This window comes from Castor canadensis, chromosome 3 (assembly GCF_047511655.1).
Source record: "Castor canadensis chromosome 3, mCasCan1.hap1v2, whole genome shotgun sequence".
Lineage (NCBI taxonomy): Eukaryota > Metazoa > Chordata > Mammalia > Rodentia > Castoridae > Castor > Castor canadensis.
In genome coordinates, this window is record NC_133388.1 from 157489062 (window position 1) to 157495061 (window position 6000).

A 6000-nucleotide genomic window follows, 5' to 3' on the forward strand; every position below is an offset into this window, starting at 1 on the left:
TTTTCATGTACTGATCACTTAATCCTCCCAAGAAACAGACCATGCTGAACAGAGACAAGCCATTCCAGCTGAGGCATCTTGACCAGCCAACCCCAGCTAACCAGGCAGCTGCTGGCAAATGCTTGAATGAGCTTAATCAACCACAACCATCCCAGCCACAGACCCATAAGCTAAATAATTGTAAACGTTTTAAGCTACCAAATGTTGAAATGGTCTATTATGCAATAATGAAACTGATTATATGAATATTCAAAGGGAAGAGGGAAAATTATCCAGTGAGGTATCTCTGAGAGACTGATGGGAGTAAATCTCACTCAGAGTGTGTATGAATCTTCATAAGAGAATTCTATCAAATGGTGGGAAAGGTACAGTGATCTACATCCAGGGGGGAAGCTGGGATCAAGAAGCAGCTTAGGGCAGCTGACTACCGCACTGGTCAGGGTTTTCACATGATGATAGGAAGCCCAGTTGATCCCTGCTTATCTTCCTGTATACCCAGGAGCCAGTAAGTAGCAAAAAGAATATCTCCTGACAGTAGCCACATTTAGGGCAGAGAAATTGGGCAATACCTCACATGGCTAGTTTTGCCTAGAAGGAACAAAGGGCACCCAAGACCAGAAGTGCAATCCAGGTACACTTGCCCAACATCCCACCTCATCAATCCCCAATCTCCCTGCAAACAGTGTAAAACATAGGCTCCTACAACTACTCTGCACCCCATCTCAGTAGACCTCAGCGAGGGGAGGAGATGCTCTCATAAGCAGAGAGTCCCTAACTGTTCTCGGGGTTTTTCATGTACTATATCACTTAATCCTCACAAGAAATACACAACCATTGGGAATTCACGTGTGTAATCTCAGCCACCTGGGAGCAGAGATAAGAGAATTGTGGTTTGAGAGCAGCTGGGGCAAGAAAGTAAGTGAGACCATCTCAAAAAACAAATCATTCCTGTATAGCTATCTTAAGCAAACAAAAATGTCTTTTTTCAAAATCAAAGAACAGAAAGGAAAAACAGGTCCTGTTTGGAGCTTGGCACCAGTGGGGGGAGGGGATTAAAGGAAAGGGTGTAGGAAAGGTAAATATGGTGGAAATATTGTGTACTCATGAATGAAAATGGAAAAATGAGACCTGCTGAAACTATTTCAGGAATAGGGGTGGGGGAATAAAGGAGAATGATGGGGAGGGTGAATTCAACTATGATGTATCATAATAACTTTTATAACTGTACCCCTGGTACAACAATAATAATAATTTAAGAAGACCAAGTCATGGAGGTTCATCCCTATAATCCCAGCTATAAGGGAGGTGTAGGTAGGAAGATCATGGTGCAGGCCACCTTAGGCAGAAAGTACAAAACCCTATCTAAAAAATAACTAAAGCACTTGCCTTGCAAGTGTGAAGCCTTGAATTCAAACTCCAGTACTAGTACTACCAAAAAAATAAAAGAAAGAAAAAGAAATATACAAATATTGTGCTATTTATAATCTGCTCTTATTAAATATGAGAAAACTGAGATATGGAAAGAAATAGGCAATATACAGGTGCTTATTACACATATGAAAAAATGATTTTGAAGCAAAAATGCCATTTGAAGATGTTGAAAGAGAAAATTTATTGAAATAAAAATTCAATGTATTTCCTGGGAAATAGGAGCAGCAAATAAATACATTGAAATTTGGACTAAGCAATCTCCCTATAGTGGAAAAGACAACACAGAGTCAGGGAATTAAGATATGAAGAATAGACCCAGAATTTTCCACACCACTGTAAAAGTAAGGCAATAGAAAGGAAAATCATGAAATGATAGCAAAAATCCCCCAAGTGAAGAATAGAGGAATCCTCATGCTAATATAATATATCAAGTTCTGAAGAGGATAAATTTTATAAACCAAATGCTGACTTCACTGAAGTTTCAGATCATGGAAGAAAATTTCAAAAATTAAACAGATCCAAATAAGATGCCTCATCTTGAAGACTTTGACACCCCTTTCAGTAATCGACAGATCCAGCAAGCAAAAAATCAGTAAGGACAGAGTTGAATTGAACTGTATCACCAACCAACTGGATCTAATTTATACCTGTATACTGCTTCAGCTAACAACGGCAGAATACACGTTCTTCACAAGTTTATGAAGCATTCATCAACACAGACCAAGTTCTCAACCATAAAACACTTTAACAAACAGTACAACAGAAAGTATACAGAGCATGCCCTCAGACCACTATGGAATTAAACTAGAAGTGAATAACAGAAAGATGTTAAAACATACTCTACATAGCACGTGGGTCAAAGAACAACTCTCAAGAGAAATTTTTAAGCATTTTGGATCTAATAAAAGTGAAAATACAGTTTTCCAAAATTTGATTGATGCAAAGAAGGCAGTGCTTACAGGGAAAATGGAATAATTTAATGTACATATAAAGGAACCAGGACCTCAGCTCCTATTTTTTGAAACTAGAAAAAGAGGAGCAAATTAAAACCAAAGTAAGCAGAAGAAGAGAAATAAAAAATTACAGAAGTTAATGAATTTGCAAACAAGAAATCATTACAGATAACCAACACAGCCAACAGCTTATTTTTTATAAGGATCAGTCAAATTCATGACCTTTGCCAGGAATCTATGGCTCATGCCTGTAATTCTAGCTACTTGGGAGGCAGAGATCTGTAGGCTTACAGTTCGAGGTTAGTCTGGGGGAAAAAGTTCATGAGACCCCCATCTCAACAGAAATGATGGTGCTACACACCTGTTATCCCAGCAGCTTCAGGAAGCATAAATAGGAGGATTGCAGTTCAGACCTTCCCTAGCAAAAAGCAAGACCCTTATCTCAAAAATAGCCAGAATAAAAAGAGGCTGGAGGCATGGCTCAAGAAGTAGAGTACCTACCAATCTAGCAAGCACAGTGTGCTGAATTCAACCCAGAGACTGCAAAAAAAAAAGAAAAGAAAAAAAATCATAAACTTCTATCCAGGCTAAGGAAAGAGGAGAGTAAACATAAATTAATGTAAGAAATGAAAGAAGGGCCCCATTACTAAGTCTATGGACTTAAAATGATAATAAAGAAATGTAATGAGCAATTGTATGTCCACAACTTTGATGACCTAAATGAAATGAGACAATTTCTTCAAAGATGTAATTTTCCAAAATGTGCAGAAGAACTAATAAGATAATCTGAATAAATGAACAAATACATGTATTCTGAGAGGGGGGAGAGGGCATGGAGCTTTCTTTGTCCTGGAAAAGTAAGGAAAAATGTTTACAATCATTGACACAGTAATTCATTATTGGGAAATTAATATTTTAGGAATAAATTTAATAAAATAAATGTCCTATATGGTATCTTTTAAATCTCAACAAGATAGAGTAAAAAGAAGAGGTTTCTTCCATCTTAAATTTAAAACTGGGGGAAATATATGACAGTTTTCATATAGTGGCCAACAGGCAGTGCAGACAGTGACCAAAAAAAAAGGAAACAAAATAAGCCCTAGAATTGCTTTAGTTTACTGCCAGAGGTAGTTTCCAGGCCACAGGGCAGAAATGCAAGTTCTAAACAAGTTCAACATTCTTACTAAGTTGGGGAAACAAAACTTGGATCTTGGGGAGGCCAAAACAGCTAGAAATTTGTGGGTTAGAATAGTGGAGATTAGGTAGATTGTGGCGGAAAAAGAGAGATCCGAAGATACACAGAAAGTGCTCATGAGTCTTTGGCTCACATGGTTCTGCACTGGTGTGCAAGGAAACCAAAGAAGGCTGGGGGAAAGAAGCACCAGGAAGTAGTAGGTTGAACAAATCCTGGAATTCGCATAAATTTTTCTTTTGTGTTTTCTCCAGAGCAGTAAAAAGGCCTTGCAATGAATATAAGGAACATCTTGAAGAATACTCAGGAAAGTTTCATCTTAGTACTGAGGGACTAAATTAGTCTTAGAATAAAAGCTTCTCTAGACCAACACTAATGAAGTTTAAAAGCAAGCTCCAAAATTATCCAATTCATTCCAGATAACTTAACTGCATGTTAGAATAAATTACAACAGTATTTAAAGAAATATAACACAGCCAGCATCATATAAAATTACAATGTTCTTTTCAAATCTAATAAATATTAAAATGCAATTTATAAAAATTTGATGAATGCAAAGAAGGCAGTGTTTACAGGCAAACTGGAAGCATTCAAAATATGTTATTTAATGTATGATATGTCAAATAAATGCCACATGAGCATAAAGAAAAATGACCCATAATCAGCAAAAAAATCAACCATTAGAAACACACACAGAAATTAGAGATAATTGAATTAATAGGCAAGGACCTTAAAACAATATACAAAGAAAAATATGACCATGATGAAAAGTAATGGAATATACCTGAATTCTTAGAAATAAAAATTTCAACATCTAAAATAGAAATGCACTGAAATAATCATGGCAGAAGAAAACAACAAACAAGCTTGAAGACACAGCAATAAAACCTAGTTTTAAAAAACAGAGAGAGAGAAAAAATGAAAAAGTAAACAGAACATCATTGACCTTGGGGATGTTCTCAAGATATCTAAGATATATGTAATTGGAGTCCAAAAAGTGGGAGATGGAAGAGATTTTTGAAGAAAGAGCTAAAATTATTCCAAATTTTATTAAAATTATAGACCCACAAATCTAATAAGTTCAATGAAATCCAAAGAAAAGAAACCCACTAAGACACACCATAACCAATTATTAAAATTGATTTTAGCTGCTTCTCCAGGAAAACACCAAATGGTGGATGACGCTGGTGCAGAGGGAGAGCTCTGAGGTTTGTGGACCCAGGCCATGGTGGCCTTTATGGCAGCTCCAGCAGCTGCTTTAATCCTTCAAGGAGTCTGAGATTATTGATTTCTTTCTGGGGGCATCTCTCAAGGATGAGGTTTTGAAGATCATGCCCATGCAAAAGTAGAGTTGGGCTGGCCAGTGAGCCAAGTTGAAGGCATTTGTAGCCATTGGGGACTACCATGGTCATGTCAGTCTGGGTGTTAAGTGCTCCAAGGAGGTAAACACCACCATCCAAGAAGCATCAACTTGACCAAGCTCTCCATTGTCCCTGTGTAGAGAGGCAATTGGGGGTATAAGGATGGCAAGCCCCACACCACCCCATGTGAGGAAACAAGATGCTGAGGTTCCATTCTGGTGTGCCTCATCTCTGGCCCCTCTCAACTCCAGTACCCAGGAAGCTGCTGCTGTTGCTGACCAGTATTGATAACTACTACACCTCAGCCAGGGGCTGCACTGACTCTCTGGGCAGCTTCACTAAGGCCACTTTTGATGCCATCTCCAAAACATAAAGCTACCTGAACCCCAACCTCTGGAAATAGACTGTGTTCACCCAGTGTACCTATCAAGAATTCACTGACCATCTGAAGCAAACCCACAATAGAGTCTCTGTGAAAAGGGCCCAGGCTGTAAGGTTTTTATATAAGAAAAATAAAGTGACTTAACCCAGAAAATAAAAATGATTTGAGGAAAATATTTTTAATTAGCCAGAAGAAAGGGTTATATAATGATAAGAATGACAGCCAACTTCTCATGAGATACTATACAAGACAGAAGATAAATGATTAACATCTTTAGAATTCAAAAAGAAGAAATACTCAACATAGATTTCTTTAATGAAAATATCTCTTGGAAGCAAAGGCAAAGTAAAGATTTTTCAAACAAGAAACAGCAAAGAACTAATCTCCATCAGACCTCAACTACAAGAACTATCAAAGGAAGTTCCTAAGGCAAAAGGAAAATAACACTAGAAGAGAATTTAGGTCTATGAAAAGTACCAAAAATGTTAGTATAGTATATGTATAGAAAAGCATTTTTTTCATTTACTTAAAAGATAATTATTAGGCAGGGAGGGTGGTGTATACAACTATAATTCCAGTACTCAGGAGTCTGAGGTAGAAAGATCACAAGTTCCAGCCTGGGTTACATAGGACCCTGTTTCAGAGAAGAAAGAAGAAGAAGGAGAAGGAGAAAAGGAGGAG

The 6000-nt window shown here is 37.5% G+C and overlaps 1 pseudogene; it reads left to right on the forward strand.

Moving 5' to 3' along the window:
• LOC109677715 (small ribosomal subunit protein uS5-like) overlaps positions 1-5463 on the forward strand; it is a 171814-nt pseudogene extending 166351 nt beyond the window's left edge.
• Positions 5464-6000: the final 537 nt, after the last annotated feature.